This window comes from Eptesicus fuscus, chromosome 11, assembly GCF_027574615.1.
Source record: "Eptesicus fuscus isolate TK198812 chromosome 11, DD_ASM_mEF_20220401, whole genome shotgun sequence".
Classification (NCBI taxonomy): Eukaryota; Metazoa; Chordata; class Mammalia; order Chiroptera; family Vespertilionidae; genus Eptesicus; species Eptesicus fuscus.
This window is the reverse complement of record NC_072483.1, coordinates 38,539,524-38,565,383: the sequence shown is the minus strand read 5'-3', so window position 1 is coordinate 38,565,383 and position 25,860 is coordinate 38,539,524. Positions and strand designations below refer to the sequence as shown.

The window sequence follows — 25,860 nt, the reverse complement described above, 5'->3', positions numbered from 1 at the left end:
AAAGGATCTTATAATTAAAAAAGCTTAAAATGCAAATGTGCTTGAATAACATAAATTAATTTACACTAATATGTAATTAATCAGTTGTCTTTATGACTTTCAAATTCTTTTTTAACTATCTAACTTTTACCCTTTTGATGTTGTTGTTAATCCTTACCCGAGGATATTTTTCCATTGATTTTTAGAGAGAGCGGAAGGGAAAGGGGGAGACACAGAGAGAAAGAAATGGATGTGAGAAAGACACATCTATTGGTTGCCTCCAGCACATGCCCTGACCAGGAATGAGGATCCTGCCTACAACTGAGTTAGAGCCCTTGAAAGGAATCAAACCCTTTCAGTCTGCAGGGCTGACGCTCTATCCACAGAGCCAAACCTGCTAGGGCTAACTGGGCTTTTTTGAAGGAGGCAAGGGAACATGGTGGAAAGTAGTAAGCAAAGAAGGAACTCTGGAAATGATGAAGGTTTGTGTATGGTAAATGATTGGTATGTGCGTTGCTGTCTGTTTTGAGTAGAGTGATGAATTACAGAAGAGTGGGGGTTCTGGAAATCCAAATGTGAAAATAGAGGGAAATGGGGAAGTTCATTGGAGATGTTTTTTAAAATTGCTGGCTTTACTCTTTGTCTAATGTTGATCCTATTTAAGCCCCACTGTGCATAATGAAGTGAAACCTGTTTATGGCATTATTTTTACACTGTGCAGCTGCATGTGTGCAGCTTAGAAGGACATTGACATCACATCATAAAATATGTCAACATTGCTTTGCATAATATTTTAACATGGCAGCCTCTATTATAAAATAATATAGTTTCTAAATGGTTTTTAATTTAATTATCTACATGTGGCATTTTCCCCTATGATTTTCAATATAGTTTAATATAATCCTTAAATTACTTACATGTCTTATATTTATTATCTTTGCATTTCTAGCAGCAAGGTCAGATTTATGCATTTATTAGATGCTTAGTAATAATTGATTTTGCTTCTGTAATTTTCCCCATAATTTTTTGCCTTCTCTAGATCATCTCATGAGCATATAAAATGCTGTACAATTCCCCTATTTTAATAAAAAAAACCTTGCAAGACCCCACATTCCCCTCTAGCTACTGTACCATTTCTTTTCAATCCTTTATAGCAAAACTCCTTCAAAGAGTTGTTCGTATATACGGCTTCTATGTCTTCATCACACTTTCTTTGGTTTACTTATCCTATTCATGCTTTTGTCTTTATCACTCCACTAACAACATTTTTGTCTGGGGCACTAGTGAAATTTGATAAATCCAATGGCCATTTCTCAGCCCTAAGATTAAGTGTTTTCCCAGCAGCAATGTCATCGTTGGTCATGTCATCTTCCCTGAAACTCTTCTTGGGTACTTAACTTTGCCAAAACCAAATTCTTCATTTCTTAACACAGTCATTACCACCACCACCAAACCTATTCCTACCACAGTGTCTCCATCTCAGTCCTTAGCAGCATTATTCATCCAATTGATTGGTCTAAAATCTTGGAGTTATCCTTGACAATGATGCTTTTTGCTTTTATTTAGTCCAGTGATGGGCAACCTTTTGAGCTTGGTGTGTCAAACTTCACCAAAAAACTGAGCATAACTTGGGTAGTGTGTCACTTTGAGGAAAAAACATTATTTCGCAAATGTTTCATCCTCGGCATGCGGCCGCCTTAGCGGCCACGTGTCATCAGAAATGGCTACACATGTCAGTGCTGACACGCGTGTCATAGGTTCGCCATCACTGATTTAGTCCATCAGCAACCAAATATCCAACCATTGTTATCACCAGCATGGCTACCATGAAAGTTATCTCTCATTTCCACCTGAGTTACTATAGTTGTTTTCTAAACTGGTTTCTGTATTTAGTTTCTTTTCCTCCTTCCCTATTCCAAGATTATTCTGTATACAGTGACTAGAGTGTCCTTTTTAATCAGATCATGTCACGCCCTTAGTGAAAGCATCCCGTATGGCTTTCATCACAGTTGGAATAACATCCAAACTATTGCTATTCCTTTCCAGGCCCTCCCTGACCTGTGCCTATCTGGCTCTTCTACCACTGTCTCCTAACTTACTGTGCAACAGCTTTGTGCATTCCTGCCATTGTTTGAAAACACAAAGCCTTTCCACCTCAGGGCATTGGCACTGGCTTTTACTCTCCGTGCCTGAAGTGTTCCTTCTTCCTTCATTCTTGGTCTCAGGACAATAATCTTCTCTGAGAAGCCTTTGTTGCCATTCCATCTCCTTTCCCTTCTTTGTAGTATTTAACACTATGAGAAAGGATAAGATTTTTGTATTTTTTTTATTGTTTTGCAGGCCTCTATTATTTCTGTGTAGACAGAGACTGTCCTCCTTAGTGCCGTATTTTCAGATCTAGCTTGGTGCCTGCCACAAAGAAGATGCTTCATAGTTATGGAATGAATGAACAAATAAATTAGTTGATTTATTAATATTTTATGTGTGAATTAGTGAATGAGAAAAATCTAATGTTGATTTATGATTTATATTCTGATTTTCACGCTTGTTAATTTTTTTTATCATTGTGGTAAAATATACATAACATTAAAATTAATATTTTAACCATTTTAAAGTATACAGTTGAGTGGCATTAAGTACATTCACATTGTTATGCAACCATCACTATGAACATATTCATCTTCCAAAATTGAAACTCAGTACCCATAAAATAACTCTCTATTTTTCACCCTACCCCCAGTCCCTGGCAATCACTATTCTACTTTCTGTCATTAATTTGACTACTCAAGATACCTCATATAAGTACCTCATATCACAATATATGTATCATATTGTATTTGCCCTCTTGTGACTGACTGTTAGTTCATTCGGGCTGCTATAACGAAACATCGCAGACTGGGTGGCTATAAACAACAGAACTTTATTTCTCACAGTTCTGGAGGCTGGGAAGTCCAAGACCAAAGAGTTGACATATTTGGTGTGTTGTTAGAGCCCACTTTCTGGGTCATAGATGGCCGTCTTTTCGCTATAACATCACATGGTGGAAGGGACAAGCAGTTCTCTGGGATCTCTTTCCTAAAGGTACTTATCCCATTCAAGAGGGCTCTGCCCTCGTGACCTAATCACCCCCAAAGACCCTCCCTCCAAATATCATCACATTGGGGATTAGATTTCAACATGAATTACGGGGCAGAGGACACAAACATTCAGTCTATAGCACATATTTATTTCACTTAGCACAGTGTCTTTAAGATTCATCCATGTTGCTTTAAATATTTTTAAATGGCATTTTTTTCAACAGATACATCGCAATTAATTGTATTTATGCCTTGCATCTCTCTTTCATCTCTGCACCTCAAAAAATTTTTATAAGCATAGCTAACTATACTTCACAACATCCCTGTGAAATAGATAATTATGGTATGGCAAGCTGAAGTACTAAGAGATTGCCTAAGGTACATAATGAATATACTGTATACCAATATTCTGAATGAGGACCAGGGTTATGTAGTCTCTTGTGGAAAGTTTTAGACTAGATTTCTTCTTTATAATGAAATCATTCTCCAAGAGTTCTAAGAAAAACAAAACAGCAGTAATAATATTTAATACCCCTAAATATTCGTACCAAAGTTCTTTTAATAGAAAAGATTAAACATATTATTTGAAACCTAGTATTTGTTAAATTAGTGATAGCAACTTTAGTTATTGGATCTAACATTTTTTTCACTGTGTATTGTTAGATTGTTTAATTGCCTCACCCATCTCCGTAGCCATAGTCTGAATTGGATTTTTGAAGGTTTGGATTGAATTAGTTTCATTTCAGTCTTTTAGCTATTATTGTACATGAGACCTTTATAAAATTTTGAGCTTATGTTTGTCTTGTTTGCTGGCTTGATCAAGTGAGGTGGTTTTTAAAAAAGGCAATCTCACAAGTGGTAAATTATTGATTGATGTGGCATTTGTTGACAGGGCTAAGATGAACTCTAATTTTGATAAAAACGAAAATTTCCTCAATTTATATTCAGATGTATTTTAACTTAGTTAATAGTAAATTCTAAAAGCTTTCATTCTCTGTGTTGCTGCAATTTGAGTTGAATTCTCTAAAGAACTTATAGTTGGAGAAATTATATGTAGCTAAAATAGCATAAAACTTTTCTCAAATGGAGTTCTTTATTATATTACTTCCCCCTAAAAGATTAGTTCATTTTTAGATATTGTGTATATATTAACCCCAAGAAAGTTTCAACATGTGTTGATTGTGCTACCACCTTCTTCCTCTTCTGGGTGCACATTTATAGATCTAAAGCAGAAACCTATGAACTTAGTAAAGATTTTGAGAAGTGCTAATTCATGTTGAAAGGATAGAGTTATAAAGTTTGGAAAAACACAGTTTATACTTAAATTATTAAAATAATTCACCAAGTTTAATAGCCATTTGTACTTTGTTTGCATGGTTTTTATTATTATCAACAGAATATGAATTTAACCACTGAATTCTAGTTAAACTTCATGTTATAAACCTTATGTTATTTGTCTAAAATTTTTGTGAGTTTACCTATAGGAAAGATTTCTTCTAGAGAAGTTTCAGTCACACGGAACAATAAGGACAAATGGTGGAAAGCAAGAATATGATACATTTTGAGGGAATGACGGTTTTTGCAGGAAGGATAGTGAAATTTTGTAAGAAATGTGAAATCATTGATAATGCAAGTGCTTTTTAAATGCCATCTATTTATATTTGGTTTTACCTGAAGTAGTACTACTGATAGTGAGTTTGGTTGAAGAGAGTAGTAGTGTGGAGAGGGTGACAAAAAGTTAGGATCCTGGTAAATCATCTTTTTAAGGTTTTAAAAGATTATTCCTCTACCCTCCCTCCCTCCCTCCCTCCCTTCCTCCCTTCCCTCAACTCTCTCCCCTCTCAAAATCTTTCTTTTTGCTTTTGGTTTTTTTTTTTTTTTTTAAATATATTTTATTGATTTTTTACAGAGAGGAAGGGAGAGGGATAGAGAGTTAGAAACATCGATGAGAGAGAAACATCAATCAGCTGCCTCCTGAACACTCCCTACAGGGGATGTGCCTGCAACCAAGGTACATGCCCTTGACAGGAATCGAACCCAGGACCCTTGAGTCCGCAGGCTGACGCTCTATCCACTGAGCCAAACTGGTCAGGGGCTGCTTTTGGTTTTGTTTTGTGCTTAAGGCAAGCCCTCTTATGGGAAACCTCACTTTGTTTTCGTTTGTGATATGACAAATTAATGGTTTTAATATAAGAAACTGTCATTTGCTTTACTTCTAGACTTCTCTTGGAAGGCTGTTGAGTCATCACTTTCTAATTTACTGAGTATTTCTGGTGTAGATAATGGGCTTCTGACTATTAATTCTAACAGCAGGTATTGAATTAATCAACAGCAGGGAGTATTAAATTAGAGGTCTACTTAACCACCAGAAAGGCTGGTGAGGTCTCCAAAGCCACATAGTGCCGGTGTATAGAACCTTGGCATTGATGATCTTGCTTTTGTTGGTCAAAAAATTACAGTCAGCAAAATATTGATGGCTTTGAATTGGTGAACCTATAAAACTGTTTGTTTCTTCCAGTTCTATAAGTGCATGAATACTTTATTTTAAGTCATTTGTCCATTTTTAAGGGTAAGAGGCTCTAACCTTTTTATTAATTTCAGTGTATGTTAGCAGGGATTAATGTGGCAGGACTCATTGCAACTTCTGCCTTCACAGCCTCTGTGAGCATTAAGGAAAGAAGCACATCTCATATTTTACCACATACTCTACTTAGATCTCCAATTGAATCTGAGGACAGGAAGCATTCAATGAGTATGATGCACCAAAAGTACTGCTTGGACTTGAAACCCATATCTTTTCAAGCTGCCCATTTTCTATTCTTTTTTACCTTGGATATCTTCCTCCATGACATGAGAAAACAACTTTGAATCTTGATACCAACATAGTCAGTGTCTGTCACTGGAAAGCTTTGCTGCTTGTAGATTATCTAAATTGATTGGTGCCTTTCTAATTTGGCAAAACTGCTTAACAAAACTTATATTAATCCTATATAATAAAAGGCTAATATACAAATAGACCGAACGGTGGAACAACCGACCAACTGACCAACCAGTTGCTATGATGTGCACCGACCACCAGGGGGTGCGTATGGAACATAGCAGGCGTTGGCTGCAGCGGGATGGTGGAGCAGGTGAACGGGGGTGCCAGACCAAGGCCGGACACCGGTTGCTGTCATCGGGGTGAGCCTCTGGTGGTTACTGAAAATTCTTTGCTTCCGCGCACCACGGTCCCGCCTGGGTCCCATCAGTGGGTGCAAGTGGGGCCGGCGCTGTCAGCTCATGGGAGCAGCGGCAGCAGGAGCGTGTCTGTAGGCTGACAGAGGTACGGGGGCCTCAGCGGGAAGGGCTGGCTCGCGGCCCACAGTTCCTTTCAAGGTGCCCGAATTTGTGCACTGGGCCCTTGGTGTTATATGATGTCTTTTATTTGTATGACCACTTTAGACTGTGAGGGCAGTCTTCTTTCATATATACCGTGTTACATGCTTAGTTGAAACTTGATGTTAAAGCTTGCTCATCTTTTTTCCTTATGACACAACAAGAAAAGAAAATAATTTGATAGCAAAAGCAGTTACCAAGGATCAGGACTGTTAAAATTGTTAATAAAATAGAATTTTCTTTCTGTGTTGTGTTGACGTTTTAGTCATGAGTACATGAGTAAATGAAGGTGAACAAAGTATATCAGGGAACAAAGTAAAACAAGTTGGACATTTTAAATACCAGGTAATATAAATGCACCTAAAGAAGCATAAAAGTTTTCTAAAACCCTAAGACTATTTTCCCTTACAAGCACTGTAATACATTAAGGATTTATGATAATATAAATCTTTTTTTCCACCAAACATAAATGTGAAATTTATGTGAAGATAATAAAATTTCTTCAGCACTTTTTCTGAAATGAACATATCCTACCCAACACAGTTGTTTTTTTCCCCCCATTTCTAAAAAATAGAGAAAAGAATATTTCAAATATTTAGTAGGATCATTTACAGTTTTAAATCCTTCTCTGGTTTTAGAAATACCTAGTTGCACTGCCATATGGTGGCTATTTAAATTTAAGTTAAAGTAATTAAAATTAGTTAACATTTAAACGTAAGTTCCTTAATCACACTAATCATATTACAAGTGCTCAGTAGCCATATTTGGCTATGGGCTGGGTACCGAACAGCACAAATATTGAACATTTATTTCTATATCGCAGAACGTTTCATTGCACAACACTGGATAGTGCATTCCATTAGTAGTAGGTCAGGTGCTCACCAACTTTCCCAGGATATAGTTTCCTATTATTTACAGGTATGCTCCTTTCTTCCTGAAGAAGTATTGCTTATCAAAGCCTGTGCTTTCTTTTTCTACCATATTTCCCCAACTAGTAATAATAAAAAAAATAATGGTCAGGATTTGAAATAACTAGATGATGATGGAAACATGTTTAGATTTTTATAAAACCTTAAAAGAGTGTGCCAAATTATGTGTAGTTTTGGTACTTTAAAAACAGAGTGATAGCCTGGCTGGCGTGTCTCAGTGGATTGAGCATCATCTCACTCACCAAGAGGTCACCAGTTCAATTCCCCATCAGGGCATATGCCAGCTTGATTTCTAATAGGGGGCATGCAGGAGGCAGCCGATCCATGTTCCTCTCACACCAATGTTTCTATCTCTCTCCCTCTCCCTTTCTCTCTCTCTAAAAAAAATTAATAAAAAAAGAGTGATAGACACTGACTTTCCATTGTACAATGTAAGATTGCAACACTGAAACAGCCTATGAGTAGCTTCTGATTTTCGAGATTATTTTTCATATGTAAAGTTCAGAAATAATTTTTATTATATAACCATACCTTGAAAAAAACAGAACACAGAGAAAACATGAAACTGATATATAAATAAGTGATTAAGCATTTTAGTGACTATTATTTTAAATTAATTTAGAGTTAATCAGCATATCTTTCTATGTTCAGGTTGAATGAGTTGAGAAAAGACAGACTTATTTTTCTGTTCATTTGTGGGTTGTTTTTTAAAAATCTTTTCAATAAGTTAGATAGGAATAAATAGATTGAAACATAGGTAGTGTTGTCAAGTAACGGTTAAGATTTGTGTGCTAAAATTGATTACATAAGGAAAGACTTTCTCTGTTTTGTGGCAGACAAGGAAGAAACATAGTTAGTTACATGCTAACTACTGGAAAAATACTCATACAATTGTGTATCATGACTTAATATTTTTCCCCTACAGTTTAACATTGGTTGATGTTTTCCGAGACTAAATATAGTTGAGATTTTCTGTGTGCATATTTATTAAAATGGTGACTTGTAGAGAGAAATAGCACATTACCAATATATTAGTTGAATTATATTTTCATAAAATGTAGTATTACTTTTTATTTTTGTAATTGAAATATAGTCCCTAGTTTCAAAATGATTTTAAAGAATTGCCTTTTCCTTGTAAAAGCCACTTAAAGATTTTTATGAGAAGACATAAGATTTGTCTGCCTTTAACCTCTAGTGCGATTTTTAAAAAAATATATTTTATTGTTTTTTTACAGAGAGGAAGGGAGAGAGATAGAGAGCTAGAAACATCGATGAGAGAGAAACATCCATCAGCTGCCTCCTACACACCTCCTACTGGGGATGCGCCCGCAACCAAGGTACATTCCCTTGACCGGAATTGAACCTGGGACCCTTCAGTCTGCAGGCCGACGCTCTATCCACTGAGCCAAACCAGTTTTGGCTCTAGTGTGATTTTAATTTCATGTATTTTTTTTTTCTCCTGCATGTGCAAGTACCCAGTAACCATCTGCAAAAATTGCTGCCATGATGAAGGAATGCCTTTACCATTTTTTTATACTATAAGCTTTAGGGCTTTAAATAAAGTATGAAGTTTTAACTGTCTATTGTCTTAATTATCTTGTACTCCCCCCCTCCCCCTCAAATAAAATATGAAATGGAACATTTACTTTTTTCTGTTTATTCAGTTACAGAAGCTGTTTTATTTTGTTACAAATGTTATTATTTTTAAAAATTAATACCTATTTGAATTACAGAATTTTGGAGAAAGTTTAATTGCTTCTTTCACAAAACTTTTTGTATAAACATCTTACCATTACAGACTTTTTTTTAGTGTTGATTAAAGTTGAGAGCATAATGTTAGGAAGTAGTTCCTTGAAGTCAGGTCTTTGGATATAGAGAGTAATGTGTTTTATCTGTGTAGCTTCTGATCTGATTGATACATTGGGGGCCTGGATAATTTAGAGAAAGTTTACAGTCTTATCTGACCCCTCTATGCATCATTTAAAGCTAACACATTCTCCTCTGTACAAATCTTTCCTCTTTTGCCTTCAATCAGTATATTTTCTATTTCTTTATTTCTTGGACTTCAATAAAACACCATACACACTTCTCTTGTTTCCCATTAGCCTTATTTATAGCTATCCCCCAATTTCTGCTGGTTAAGCCCCCCCACCTATTCATTCCCTTGGTGAACTCATTCATATTCTTAGCTTGAAGCAATTGTACTTTTTAAAATGACTGATTTACAAATCTTGAACTATTCTAAATTGCGTTTTCCACCCGTTAATGGGAAACGTCTCCATTTGAGTAGCCTATGGTAACCTTTGAGGTAATATTTCATTCTCTGCTGTCCTTGTTTCTGTACTTAATCTAGCATCAAGTCCTCTTATTTCTCCATTTAAGTTGGATCTTGGGTTTCCCATTCTCTCTGCATTTCCTCATCTTCAGTATCCAGATCTCACACCCGTAATTAGCGCGCCTTTACACCACCCCCCACCTTGCATTAAAAAAAAAAAAAAAAGCTTCCTAAACTTTCCCTGCAGTGACTTTTTAAAATGTATAAGTTGTTATGGCATAATTTCCTTAATAATAACTGTAAAAATTTTTGCTTATACTTCCCTCTGGGCATAGTGCTAGATGCAGTAGGAAGTCACTAAGTTATTATTCACTTACTCATTCAGCAGCTGTTTACTGAGTGCTTATTGGGTCCCAGGTCCTCTACTTGTGCTCCAGTTATCTTCTCCCATGGAGCTTTTAGCTAAAAATATTCTCTGGTGGTACAAGCTTCTCTGAGGAGGTGGCATTTGTTAAGAGATCTGAATGAAGTGAGTGAGGCAGTTCTATATAAAGATATGAGGGACAGTTGCTCCAGGCTGAGAGAATAGCAAGGGTCAAGGTGCCAAAGAGGGACATCCTATATAATAAAGATGTAATATGCAAATGGTTGTTACGCTGTAAGTGTAACGACTGACAGCATAAGACTGGATCACGGATCAGCAGGAGGGTGGGGCAGCGAGTTATAAGTGGGCGGCGGAGAGCTACAGGAAGGGGCAAGGCAGCAAGCTATGAGGGGGGTTGGGAGGGTGGGGAGGACGGCGGGAGCTACAGGAGGCGGGGCAGCGGGCAGAGAGCTACTGGAGGGCGGCGGTGAGCTACTGGTGCACGGATTCATGCGCAGGGCTACTAGTGTTTGTATATTTGGGGAATATCAAAAAGGCCACTGTGACTGGAACATAGTAGAGAGTGAGTGCCATGATAGGTATTGTGGATTTTATCCTGATGGGTAAGCCATTGAACAGTTTTGAATTATAGAGTGGTGTGAGCTGGTATATTTGTCACAGAGTTAAGAATAGAAGAAGGGAAACTATAATGGTAATATAGGAGAGCAATAGCTTGAATTAGTAAAATGAGAAGCAGTAATAAGTGGTTTTGAGTTCAGGACAGTGGGAGGAAAACTCAATGGCAGGATGCATTGGATGAAAGTTGTATGATATAAAAAAGGAACCAAGGAAAACTCAGTTTTTTTGTGTGCTTGGACAAGTCATGTATCTATCTTTTCTATTTTCTCTGAGTATTTAATAAGAAATACCTCTTTTTCTGCTTATTTGAAAGAATTGTTATGAGGATCTGATGAAATAATCCATGAGAGCCCATTGTGAATCTTAAAACATGGCAATTTTGTGTTACTTTTTAACACTAAACAGTTTAAAACTTACCTTTAATTAAGAAATATCTAAAAGCTTAGATTTTACAGGGATAAGAACTATAAATCATATATAGCTTGGGAAATACTTTAATTTATAACTTCCCTTTGGTTTATAGGCTGTACTTTCTTCTCCATTATATTTTCAAATTTTAAAAGTTTTTGTCACTGTTCATAAGGATTACCAGGAGGCAGTTTTTCCTATTAATTGATAATAAGTAGATCATATTCTGGCCATAAACTGAGCAGCTAATCTAATATTAGAGGAAAAGGTATAAGCAATACCTATCTTTTATTTGTACTATATTTAAGACACTGTAATTCTCTTCTTCTAAATATTTAGAAACAAAAACTAACCCAAATGCCCTATCATTCATTTACTAATATAGTATATTATATTAACCCTGGGTGTTGCTGATTATAAGCAAAATATAATCTACCATCCTATATAATAAAAGACTAATATGCAAATCGACTGAACAGCAGAACAACTGGTCGCTATGATGCACACTGACCACTAGGGGGCAGATGCTCAATGCAAGAGCTGCCCCCTGGTGGTCAGTGGGCTCCCACAGGGGGAGCACCACTCAGCCAGAAGCCAGGCTCAATGCTGGCGAGTGCAGCAGTGGTGGTGGGAGCCTCTCCCACCTCCACAGCAGCACTAAGGATGTCTGACTGATGTCAGTTGGACATCCCCCGAGGGCTCCTGGACTGCAAGAGGGTGCAGGCCAGGCTAAGGGACCCCCCCTCCTCCAGTGCACAAATTTTGTGCACTGGGCCTCTAGTTTATATATAAAAGTCTAAGCGACCATCCGACCTCTGACCGGTAGGTATGATGCGCAATGACCACAAGGGGGCAGATGCTCCAACCCGTAGCTATGATGCACACTGACCAGCAGGGGGCAGACGCTCAATGCAGGAGCTGCTGAGCGACCGCAATTTTGCAGAATGACCTCCTCTCACACTCTGAGACCCCTGGGGATGTAGGACTGTTGGTTTCGGCCTGATCTCTGAAGTTCAGGCTGAGGGACCCCACCTGCCGGAGGGACCCCGCTTGCTCCGCAGATGCCATTCGAGCCCTAGTTCCGCCCCAGGTGTGGCTGACCGGGGAGGGACTGCGGGAGTTGGCTCCAGGGCATGTCTGAACCTTCTTGCCCAGTCTCGCCCCACCAGCCACCTTCTAATTAATTTCCTTTCAATGTGCACGAATCTGTGCACTTGGCCTACTATAATAATGGCCTATAAATAAACTTCAAGTGTTTTATGTTTATTTATATTGTGCTAATTGCACTTTTCTTGACAACTGTGTATCAGTTTAAATATGACTTACAGCATAAAGAAAGAGAAATTCTAAGCTTTTTAGTTTATGAAATTGCTTACTTAAGTATGATTCAGCTAAATTCTATTTCTGCTTTCCTATTGCAGATTTCTCAACAGTGATGTCACAAGATTGACTACATTGATCACAGTAAGAACAAAATTAAGCTTTTAAGGATATTTTTCTTTGAAAGTGAGAATTGAGTTAGCACATATTTATAAATTTAAAGTATTATTTTTTCAATAGGCAATTCAATGTTTATATTTTCAATGAATCAGAACTCATACTTCTAGTTATTAAAGACTTTTAAAATGTTGCTTTAAATGATTTTAAAACATCAAAAATGAAAATTACTTTTAATTTATAACTGAAATTGTATTAACATATTTTTGTCTGAATCATAATCTGAACATCATCATTTTAGTTTTTGCTTTTCCTAAATAATGACAAAACATTTACAGTCATTTCACATTAGGAAAAAATTATAAAAATAAGGTTATTTGATACTATAATCACTTATTAAGGCAAAACTGAAAACAGCCTTGAAAGGATTTTTTTGGCTTCTTCCTTAAAAGTTTTATTGACATTTAAATGAGTTATAAAGAGTCTTCCAAATATGGAGAGTTGTTGAAAAAGGATAGTTCTCTTAAGTAACTGATACTTTTTCTTTTTAATTTCAAAGTGTTAATTTCTACTGTGTATAATGAAATGTGTTAAAGAAAAACTTTATCTAAGGCCTTGATCCTCTTTATTATAAAATTCAAACTAGTAAATTCTCAATTGCAGTAATGAGATTTTATGCGTTTTTGAAAAATTACCTCTCTATATAAAAGCCTAAGTGACCATTACGGCAGAACGACTGGAACGACCGGTTGCTATGATGTGCACTGACCACCAGGGGGCAGACACTCAACGAAGGAGCTGCCCCCTGATGGTCAGTGAGCTCCCACAAGGGGAGTGCTGCTCAGTCAGAAGCTGGGCTCACAGCTGGTGAGCACAGCTGTGGTGGCGCTGGGAGCCTCTCCCGAAGCCGCTGCAGCACTACCGAGCAGCGGCAGCAGGTACAGTGGGCCGGGAGTAGTGTGAGGGGCGCAGCACCCGGCCCAGGTTCGGGCTCCTCCCTGGCCGCCTGCTACTTGGTGCACTGCTACATCCCCCGAAGGGTCCTGGATTGTGAGAGGGATGTCCAACTGCCCATAGGGATCTGGCCTAAACTGGCAGTCGGACATCCCCTGAGGGGTCCTGGATTGCAAGAAGGCACAGGCCGGGCTGACCCTCAATTCAGGAGGAGGGAGAGGGGGGCAGCGAGGCCTGGAGGTGCATGCAGTGGCCCAGGGACCCCAGGAACCGCAAGCCCAGAGCTTACTTTCTAATAAAAAAAATTGAAAAAAAAAGTGGCCGGATGCTGCTGCCCTGGAAAATGCGGCTCCAGGAGGGAAAAGCCTCCCTAGGTCCCTTCCGGCCTGGCTGGCATGCCGCGAAGGACCACATACCAACCATGGCGGTGCCCCCCCACCCCGCTGCCCCCTGGTCCCACAGCTCGTGGCAACTCACTGGTGACGTGCAGGAAGCACAGCCCCTCTGACTCCAACGTGATGCGCAGACAGCCGATTCCCATCCTGCTCCAGACACAACTGCCAGGCCGTGCCACGTCACCTCTGGCTTCCAACTTCTTGTCTACCCTTTCGTATATTACATGCATTTGGGGGCGTGGCTTCAGCTTCCCCGGCCAATAGTGCTGCAGCACAGCCAGAGAGTGGCAGGACACAGCCACCAGGGCTGGCTGGCTGGGCATTGATTTGGCTGTGTGACTGATGTCTGTGTCCAGTTACACTAAGTGTTTACATTTGTAGGGAAGCAGGACAGCCTGCTCCTGCTGCCCGCGTCACCTTCTAGGCTAAGGAAGGCCTGCTGATCTCCGTGTTTCTCCTCCCATCTGGAATCAAAACCTCTTGGGGATGAATGATCCCAGTGATGGCTCCAGCACACACTCCGTGTTGTCATAGACATTCTCAGTCATTACAGCCCATTCCTCAGCCCACAGTGCCCAGCTATAGCTCCCTTGCCCTACCTTCCTCTAAAAACCTTGCATTTTAAAAATACATATTTGATTGATTTCAGAGAGGGAAATAGAGATAGAAACATCAGTGATGATAGAGAATCATTGATTGGCTGCTGCCTGCACATTTCAAACTGGGGATCGAAACCTCCTGCGGCTTCCCTATCCTCCTGCCCCCAGCCGGCAGGCCCTGATCAGTGGCAAGGGAAGGAAGTGGAGGGGAGGTGGGGAGGCGGGGAACCTGATTGGCCCTGATCACCAGCCAGGCCTAGGGACCCTACCCACGCACAAATTTCATGCACCGGGCCTCTAGTTTTTTTTTTTTTTAATAAATCTTTATTGTTCAGATTACTACAGATGTTCCTCTTTTTTCCCTCCATACCTCCCCTCCACCTAATTCCCGCCCCCCACCCCATGCCCTTACTCCCTGCCACTGTCTTCATCCATAGGTGTAAGATTTTTGTCCAATCTCTTCCTGCACTCCTCACACCCTCTTCCCCCCGAGAATTGTCAGTCCACTCCCTTTCTGTGCCCCTGATTCTATTATATTCACCAGTTTATTCTGTTCATCAGATTTTTTATTCACTTGATTTTTAGATTCACTTGTTAATAGGTATGTATTTGTTGTCACTTTGTTTTTCATAATTTTTATCTTATGTTGTTTTTCTTCCTCTTCTTAAAGAATACCCTTCAGCATTTCATATAATCCTAGTTTGGTGGTGATGAACTCCTTTAGTTTTTCCTTGTCTGTGAAGCTCTTTATCTGACCTTCAATTCTAAATGATAGTTTTGCGGGTAGAGTAATCTTGGTTGTAGGTTCTTGCTATTCATCACTTTGAATATTTCTTGCCACTCCCTTCTGACCTGCATAGTTTCTGTTGAGAAATCAGCTGACAATCGTATGGGTGCTCCCTTGTAGGTAATTAACTGTTTTTCTCTTGCTGCTTTCAAGATCCTCTCTTTGTCTTTTGCCCTTGGCATTTTAATTATGATGTGTCTTGGTGTGGTCCTCTTTGGATTCCTCTTGTTTGGGGTTCTCTGCGCTTCCTGGACTTGTAAATCTATTTTTTTCACCAGGTGGGGGAAGTTTTCTGTCATTATTTCTTCTAATAGGTTTTCAATATTTTGCTCTCTCTCTTCTTCTGGCACCCCCATAATTCGGATGTTGATACACTTAAAGTCATCCCAGAGGCTCCTTACACTATCTTCATATTTTTGGATTCTTTTTTCTTTTTGTTTTTCTGGTTGGGTTTTTTTGTTTCCTCATATTTCAAATCTTTGGTTTGATTCTTGGGGTCCTTTGGTCTACTGTTGAATTTCTGTATATTCTTTATTTCAGACAGTGTATGCTTAATTTCTGACTGGTCCTTTTCCATTTTTTTGGCATTCTCATTAAGATCCTTAAAGGTCTCACTAAGTTCCTCGGTGGTTTCTTGAAGATTCTTGAGTAACCTTATAACTGTGGTTTTGAACTCTACGTTCAGTAGTTTGCTTTCCTCCATTTCTTTCATTCGTGACATGTTTCTTTGTCTCGACATTTTGGCTGCTTCACTGTGTTGATGGAGTGGCTTTGTGTGGTAGGTGTCCTATAGGGCCCAGTGGTTTAGCCTCCCCAATCACCTGAGGTGGACACTCTTGGTGCACCCCTTTGTGGGCTGAGTGCATGGTCTTGTTGTAGTTAAGCCTTGATTGCTGTTGGTACACTGGGAGGAATTGACCGCCAGGCCAATTGGCTGTGAGGACCCGCTGTGTCTATAATGGAAGAACTGCTGTGCTAGAGACACCCTTATGGGGCAGGACTTGTTTCAGTGGGGCTTTGGTGCTCACTGAGTCTGCCACATGAGTGTGTCACTTATGGTTGTGAGGAGTTGAAATCTGTTGTTGTCTCACACTGACCACTAGGTACAATGGCTCCTGGATCTCCAAGGAGGTGCAGGTCAGCTACTGTCTGAGGCCACCTAGCAGGAGCTACAGCGAGATCTGCAGATTTCTCCTCTTTGCTTGGGGTTTGGAAGTTTTGGAGCTGTCTGACCGGAGCTGCAGTTTGTTAGGTTAAGCTGCAATAGGCAGGGCATTCATATACAAAAGCCGCTGCGCACAGTTTGGGTGGGTTTGTAAATTGTGCGGGGCTGGGTCTCAGGGAATCACTAGGGCGTGGCAAACAGTGATGGCTGCCAGTCAGCCCTCTCTGTGTCTCTGCGTTTCTGCATCCCCGTGTCCTGCGCCCCAGTGCAGTAAACAATGATTCCTGCATGCACCTCTGCAAGAAAGCCACCCTAACTTTCCGACCCAATGGCAGACAATCCAGCTTCTCCCCATAGGAGTCTGGGTCCCCAGAGTCTTGCCGGAAACTGGAGTTCAGAGCAGTCGGGAGCTTGTGTATCCCTTTGGATTGAAAAAAAAACAGCGCACCCAGTTGCCAGCCACCAGCCCGATTCGCGTGCCTCTGTACCTCTGCTTTTCCGTGCTTGTGCATGTCCTACCCGGTCTCAATGCTCTTTTCTCTTTCCTTCTAGTTGTAGAACTTCTACTCAGCCAGCTTTCCCATGGTTCTGGGTGATAGACGTTTTGTTTTTTAGTTGTAGTTTTGGTGTGGTTGTGAGAGGCAGCACGTACAGGTGTATACCTTATGCCTCCATCTTGGTTTCTCCTCCCGGGCCTCTAGTTTTAAATAACAGACATACATTTTGAGTAAATGATTTACTCAATAAGCCTGCTTCTTTAATCCTATTTTAGTTGTTTACTAAGTATAGAAGCAGTAATTATAAAAAATGCAATATAGATAGAAAGATAGATAGATAGATAGATAGATAGATAGATAGATAGATAGATAATTTTTGTATTTATGTTTTAACATGTTTTGGAAAACCTGTTCATTATTAAGTTTAACATTTTTTAGAGACCAAGGAGAAAATTTATTGTATTGGAAAGGCTTTTCATCATAGAGTCTATAGATGTTTATGGCATGTTCATTTTCCTAAGGGAGCATTTTAGCTATTTCTGATTTGTAGCTCTGTGCTTGTTTGTTTTTTCTTAATTAGTACTTATTGCTCTGATAATTTACAACAAAATATTAATATATTTATGTAGCAGCATTGTGTTTAATATCTAGTGCTTTTATAATCAAGGAAGTTTAAAATTACCTTTGGATGAATAAGGTGTGTGTTTTGTTTTGTTTTTTAGTTTAAAAATGCTGACTCTTACAGTCCATTTTGAGGGTAATATTTACAGAGTATTTAATTGCAATTGTTGTAAATTTAAGAATTTCAGAAAGAGAGGTGCTATTCAATATTATCAGATATTAAATAAGTTAAAGACTTAAGTATTCATTTGAGAGGTTCCTACATGCCTGAAAATAGAAACTCTTACTTTGTAATAATGTCAGGGTCATGAGGATTTCTCCATCCTCCTGAGTGAAGAAAAGAGGGCAGATTTCCACACTGACTTCAGTTGAGAGTGCTATTGAGAGAGCAGTTCAAGTGTTGACTATGGGGCTGGAATAAAGTGAGTACTTAGAGAAAATGAAAGGTTAAGGGACTAATCAGAGATAGAGAAGCTGATGAAATAAGATGATAAAGTAAGAGCTAAAAGAGCAGAAAGTTGTGGTTAGAGAGGGGGATATTATAGATTGTTTCAGTGCTAAAGTTGTAGTATTTATATTTTATATAATGTACACCTGATTTTTTTTTCTCAGAAATTTTCAGAACTCCAGAGAACTTTTATTCACTCCCCCACCCCCCATGTTACAATCCATAGAAATGCCAAAATCTTCTGATATTGCTTCTTCTTGGCCAACATTAGTTCCATTGAAGTCTATATACGCTCCTCAGTTTAATCTTATTAAAGCATTAAAACTAGTGAACATTTAAAAAATTTTCTCTTTGAAGATGTTTAGTGACTTCTCATTTTCTACAAGATAAATACAGATTATTTAATTTGGTATTCAAAATCCCTAATTAGTTTAGCTCGCACATGTTTCCCTGCCAAATACCTATAATCAAGAGAAAGAATCCTAAACTGTACCCAGTGTAGACTACATACTCTACCTCAATTATACATTTTGGCTCCATACTTGCATTCATGTCATTCCCTTTTTCTAGAATATTCTCTTTTCTTTTTAGGCTTTTATTTCTTCTGATGCCTTGTCCACAGGTAGTCATCCCTCGAGGCCTTCCCTAATCGTCCTAATTGAAAGTGATTCTCTCTCCCTAGTAGTTTGCTAATGCTTAATTTTTATTATTCCTGTGTTATTGATAACATGTTTGCTCTTGTATTTTGCATATTTTAATACATGTTTTCCAGTTGTACTTAGCAAATGAATATTAAGCAGATGTTTTCCAGTAATCATAAATATCCCAGAAAGAGATAAATTAATTAGTATCTTTAGTTTTCTTATATTAAAATTGAAATAAGAGTATTAATACATGAAGATCCAAAATTAAACCATTGGGAAACAGGGTGTATAGAAAAAGCATAGATTTTAGAACAAGAGAGAGTTCAAATACCATATGCTAGGTATGTGACCTTCAGTCAGCCTCTTTGTGTGTGCCTCAGTATCTTCACCTGTAAAATGATGTATTACATACATTTAAGAGGATTGGCTGCACAAGCTCCAGCAAGGAGATTGATTAGGTCTATTGATTTAATGTGCTTTTATTTGGGGGAAGGGAGTCCCAGACTTCACTAGGATGTGAACATCTTAAAAGGTGAGAATGAACTTTAAAACAGTTCAGACTGTGCTACATTTTTCATATATAACAGGTGAGAAAACCAAGGTCCAGGGAGTTTGAAAGAAAATAATATGTGTAGTGGTAAAGAACATGAACTGGGATCAGAAACACCTTTTAAGTTTGTGCTCTGATATTTAAATAGCTGTTATGATCTTGAGTAAATTACATAGTCTAAGGTCCAGTCTTCTCTCTAAAGAAGAGATATATTTATATTCAGAAGTTGTGTGAATATTAGATGAAGTAATGCTGAGAAAGCACAGCACAGAGAATGATACATACTAAATTTTTTGACCCTTCATCATGATCATCATCATCGTAGTGTGAGATCTTGGCCTAAAACTGGTTTTGCTTTATCCCATTATAATTTTCACTATCCTGTTTTGTTATCACCTCTTACTTGATTAAAAATCTCTGAACACATCTGTCAATCCATCTTCAATCTATGATGACATTTTAATTATTTTTAAAAGACATTTTATACTTTGATTTAGAACAAAAAAGTCTACGTGAAAATAAACTCTACCACTTCTTATTTAATCAGCAGCAAAAATATTAGATGCATAATATGTTATGGTCTTATGAAGCTGTACTTGACAAAGAGTGGCCTGGCAAAAGACTCTTAAATTATCTTAAAAAACACAGGTACTGGGTGAATATTGCTTTAAAGCCATGAGTAATTCAATCATGAAATAAATTGCATAGAAAAAAAATTTCTAAACAGCCTTTATGGGAAGTATAATAAAAAAGTCATAGATTTATTTCTTCTCAAATCTTGCCTTCTCTGAGAGTATTCATGTAATTTTACTTACATCAAGTTTGTTTATATGTAATCTTATTAACACAATGGCTATATTTTATTTTTTAAAAGTTTTATTTAGTATTTTACTATATACTTAATAATTGGTTACAAAGCAAGTTTTAAAATAAGTAAAGTATCTTTTTCCATTTTTATTAAAATTCCTTTTGTCATCTTGGTAATTTTATTATGAATATTATTTAAATTTTATAGAGATTAATTAATTTCTACCAATAGAAATATTTAACTTAAAACTTGAAATTTAGAAGGAATTACTGTTTAATTTTACAATGTGTACACTAGTGGAAATATTAGTGTTATATAATAAATTTAAAATGTCAGCCACCTGTAACAGGTAAGATATAACCAAGTGTGGCTATGGCTGATCCTTGTCCCCTAATGCCAATTTTCTTCCTCTATTATTTTTTTCTCCAGCATATCACTATGTGGAATTAAAATATCACTTCCCAGCTTCCCTTGCAGCTAGATGTGGTTATGTGACTAAGTTTTAGCTAAAAATACATAAGCAGAAGTACTGTGTGCAACTTGCAGAAAGTATCCTTAATGGAAGGAGGTGTTCTCCCTTTTTTCTCCCCCTTTCTCCTTTCTGGCTGAAATGTGGATGTGATAATTGGACAAAAAAATGGAAATCACAAACTAAGAATGGGCAAGGCAATATAAGATAGAAAGTCCCTAATAATTTCACTCTGCCCACACTGGCCTGTCTATATCTCAATTCCGTTTTTGTTTGTTTGTTTGTTTTTAATTTTCTTTATTGATTTTAGTGACAGAGGAAGGGAGGGAGGGGGAGAGAGAGAGAGAGAGAAAAGAGAGAGAGAGAGAGAGAGAGAGAGATTTGTTGTTCCACCTATTTATGCATTCATTGGTTGCTTCTTATATGTGCCCTGACCAGAAATTGAACTTGCAGCTTGGCATATTGGGACACCGCTCTAACCAACTGAGCTACCTGACCAAGGCTGGTGTTTTTTGTTGTGTGTGTGTGTGTGTGTTTGTGTGTGTGTGTTGTGTGTGTTTAATTGTAATCAGCAAGGAGTCTAGTACCTGGACTAAGGAAATATTTTCTGAATTAAAGTGACATAAACTTTAATCTGTTAGACATCATTCTCTTCCTCTCAAACTTTCTACAACACCAATGCACATTCTGTGAGATGTACGTTACAGAAACTTTAGTCACGTAGCAGATAAAATACAAATATATTTTGCAGAAACTGGTTTAGAGATGAGAAGAGGGTATTATAGTTGAGTTTTGGGATTGTGATATTTGACTCATTCTTTTTTTCTGTAAATATACCAAGAAAAACTGAAGGAGAAAAGATTTTGATAAAAATGGAAAATTCCTTATTGTATAACGTCAAAAGGATACCCGAGTTAGCATGTCATAGGTCTTAAAAACTCTAACTGATATAAATATTCCTGATTCTGTCTTTATTTGAATGTATTAAAAAACGTAACATCAATAGGTACATTTCCATCATAATGTAAGACAGTACATATAAACTTTTCAAGATGCAAAGTAGGCCAGTCATTTTGTGAATAGCACATCTGATGCTTGCAATTTTCTTTCCTCTCAGAAAGAAACTCTTCAACTTTTGTTCTTAAAATTCATGATTTTTTTTAACGCCCTTGCTACTGAATATTCCTACATGTCTTTTAAAAATTTGGTTGTTTTATAGTTTCATTGTTAATCTTACGGAAAGGAAATTTAAACGTACACACTTGGCACTAAACTCAAATGTCACAGCTGTCCTCAAATGCTACCTCCCCCATAAAACCTCTGGATCCCCTTTGCAGTTGAAATTAATCTCCTTATCATTTCTGCCTTTCTGGTAGCTGTTATTTTTATTATAGCATTGTTTCTCAACACTGGAGTCTTTGGATCTGAGTATGTAGATACATTTTCTATGGGGAAAGAGAAAGAGTTTGTTATAAGAATTTAAAATTTGGGGGGTTAATATGAAAGAAATTAATGTAAGCATATTCTTGTATGATCTGGGATGCTTACCTTATAACCAATTATTATCATGAACTTTCAGGGCTATGCTTATGCTTAATTATGTTTAATGAGTAAAGAACAAAACTAGATTTGATCTGTACAAGTGCTTCATTTGTACCAAGTGAAGACCAGATGACATCAGAGTAAGCTTAATTAAAGCTTTGTATTTGTGAGTAGAAAAAAATGGTGGGAAATTCAAATTGTTCAGAGACACTGCACTGTAAGATAGTCCTGCCAAACTAAAATGTAATCCTATCTAATAAAGATGGGATATGCTAATTGACCCTCATGTGGTCGCAAAGATGGCAGCACCCACACCAATAAGGAGGGAATATGCTAATTGACTGCTCTGCCCTCAAAGATGGCGGCACCCACAGCCAATAAGGAGGGAATATGCTAATTGACTGTCACACCCTCAAAGATGGCGCCCACAGCCACAGATGGTGGCGCCCAGTCCCCTTAGCCCCCCAGCCGCCCAAGGCACAGGCAAGCCTCGGATGGCGGCTGCCCAGCCAATGCCTGAGGCGCAGGCAAGCCTCAAATGTCAGTTGCCCAGCTGCCCAGGGCCGCCTGAGGCTCAGGTAACCAGAGCCAGCCGAGGCTTGCGCTGCCAGCAGTGGTAGGAGCAGAGGTGTGATGGGGTTTCGCCTTCCCCTGATCGCTGGGTTGCCTCCCTCCCCTGAGGGCTCCTGGACTGTGAGAGGGGGCAGGTCGGGCTGAGGGATCCCCACCTCCAGTGCATGAATTTTCATGCACTGGGCCTCTAGTTGGAAAATAATGGGAAGTAGCAGTTAGTACCATATTTATGTTGACTATGATGATTTCATTTTAGCAAAACATCATGTGATAATTTAAAATCTTAGTTTTGTAGCTTTTATTTTATAAATTTGTTCCTTAGTACTATGAGTGAATCGGACTGAAGCCAGGAGAAGAGTTTATTCTTATCCATAGTTTTACTTTTCTATGTATTTCAGTAATTTAATTTAAATTAACACGTGTTCACAAGACATTTTTTTCTTTCTAAGGTTCTATACATAACTTAAGTTTCAGAAATATTCTTTTTTTAATAGGCTCATAGGACTTGAAATATTTTTTCATTTGTGGGTCTCATATTTCTTTTTTTGCTATTTTTTCTTTTTTTGGTGGCATTGGTTAATAAAATTATATAGGTTTCAGGTGTACAATTCTATAATACATGATCTGTATATTGTATTGTGTGTTCACCACCCCAAGTGAAGTCTCTTTCCATCACCATTTATTCCCCTTATACCTTCTTCTACTTCTCCCCTTCCCCTTATAAATATTCTTATAGTGTCCTTATGTGCCTTATGAGATGAGCTGTTTGTTTCGCTGTTTCAGTTACTAGTTTGTAAAGTCCTTACAATCTAGTAAATGCATAGATTATGTTTCATTTATTCTTGCAATCCCCTTAAAAGTCTGTTAAAATGCCTTGTACCCAATAGTGGCACAGCAGTATTTATGCAATAAACTGGCCTATGCTGGTGTCATTAGTGTGTTGAGACTCTGTCAGATTGAACCAAAATGGATAAACATATAGAAAACATGTAGGGGCTATACATTTTAACAATTTGAAATTCATACAAGTTAACAAAATCCCCTTTTTAAAATTAAATATCCCCTAGGATTTTGATTACTTAAAGTGTTGAATGAATTATTTTAATTTGATAATCAAAAGATACATAGGGTGACAAGGGAGAATGAAAGATTTCATGGCAGGCTAGAACCGAATGTAGAGAGGTACCAGAGTGCTTCAGGGAAGAAGACAGTACTCCATTGCAAAAAAATGTAGTTTTATATAATTATGGCAGCTCGAGAGCACTGGTTTCCCCAGTAGAGGCGACACAAGAGAAGAAGGGAAGGGAGAATGGATATGGAAAGGTACTAAAGACATTATCTCCTCCTTTTGGGATATTGCCTGAAGCCACAGTGCCTATGTCGTGCTCTCTTTAGCTTAGATCAGGGGTGGGGAACATTTTTTCTGCCAAGGGCTATTTGAATATTTATAATATCATTCTTGAGAGATACAAAATTATCAACTTAAAAATTAACCTGTTATAATTGGTCAAACGTTTAATTAACTCACTCCTAATGCCTTGGCAGGGTCAGACCAAACGATAGCTGGACATTCCCCACCCCTGCCTTAGATGGAAGTAAAGCTGGCATAAATTTAAATCTAGAGTACTATAACAAATACATTTTCTAATTCTGTTGTGGTATATTTTTGTATGATGTTGCCATAGCATAGCGTCAGTTGTCTTGCTGACTTCTTCAATGTCTTCCCATTTTGTACTTAAATTGAATTACCTGTAATTATCAAAGCCATTCAAAGTTAGTCATGTCCTATCTGTATAACTTCATTTCCCTCTGCTTTGCAACACATAAATTGTTTTTAGTCATACCATTCCTATAGCCAACATATATAGTGATGCTTTTGTCTGCATATCTTTTTACATACATCATTTCCTTTTCTTGAAGTAGTTCTCTCTATATTTTACCAATTCTTTCTCCAGATGATCTTGTAGTCTTTTATGACAACTGAGTTCCCTTTCCTCTCAACATTTGATCTTCATTTTCTGCCACAGATCTCTTTTTAAAATTTTAGGACTTCTATTTCCAGCTCTGTATGTGACATTGGTACCTGACCACAGGCACTAAATTCAACATGTCTAAAATTAAACTCATTATTTTCCAATGTCGTATAAACCTTACTCTCTTTACATGTAGCCTATATTGGTTAGTGATATCAACATCTACTCAGCTACCTAAGCTAAAAATATTAGTTACCTGCAACTACTTCTTCAAAAACTCTCATCTATTTTGACTTTAAATCTTATTGATTCTCTATATGCAGTGTAAGAATGAGAGCTAATGTTTATGAAGGGTTTGCTGTGGACCAGACACTAATCTAAGCATTTGATCTGTGTTAACTCATTTAATCTTCCTAACAACTTTATCATTCCTGTTTTACATAAAAAAGACATGTATTTGCTAACAAAAGTGCACAGGTACACTATGAAACTGTCTATCCATATTAAAAAAACCAGAAACAAACAGAAAAAATATTTGGATATGAATGAGCCTAATTTATAAGAAATATAGTTAGGACAGAGGGACATATTAAATGATGCCAGGAGGGTTAAATCAGGAAAGTCCCAACTGCAAACTTTAGAAGACAAAAATACCTATTTTCTTCAACTAAAAATATTAGTGACAAAATAGACTGGTGTGGGGATGTGGTGGGAAAAGTTACAGATTTAGTAGACTTGAGAGACATCTGAGTATTTTTAAAACTATATTTTTATTGATTTCAGAGAGGAAGGGAGAGGGAGAGAGAGAAACATCAATGATGAGAGAGAATCATTGATTGGCTGCCTCCTGCATGCCCCCTACTGGAGATTGAGCCTGCAACCTGGGATTGAACCAGTAACCTCCTGGTTCATAGGTCTGTACTGAACGACAAAGCTACACCTGGCTGGGCAGTTTCTTACATTTTTTTAATGGCCAACCTAGTGGGTGTGAAGTGGTGAACCTTGTCCAGCATGGCCAGGGGTGAACCTGAGGAGGGGTGGTGAAGGATTAAAGAAGACAAGAGAATACAGTTGGGACCAGGTGGATCACTGCCTGGATGAGGAAAAAGTGACCCAGCCTGTAAGCCAAAGCTTTGTTTTATAGTCAGATCACACAAAGCAAAGCAAGGGGAGTGGTCAACATGTTTACAATGTTCTTGCGAGTTTCAAATCTATTTCATTACTCAAGCCTTGTTTTGGCAGCACTTGCTGCACCACCCACAGCCCATTAGCTACCTAGGAACAAGGGAGGACTATAAGGTCAAGCTTACAACCATAGCCTTTTGGCTATAATTGTGCTGGGACTTGTATGT

At 38.0% G+C, this 25,860-nt stretch overlaps 1 protein-coding gene across 3 annotated transcripts in view; it reads left to right on the top strand.

Annotated features, from left to right (window-relative positions):
• The window catches only part of BAZ2B (bromodomain adjacent to zinc finger domain 2B), a 306,755-nt gene that overhangs the window by 51,453 nt on the left and 229,442 nt on the right, over positions 1 to 25,860 (top strand). For all 3 annotated transcript variants that reach the window (XM_028141153.2, XM_054722921.1, XM_054722922.1), the window contains exon 2: positions 12,468 to 12,510. The gene's annotated coding sequence lies outside the window, so the exon portion shown is untranslated. The remainder of the gene's footprint in view (positions 1 to 12,467; positions 12,511 to 25,860) is intronic.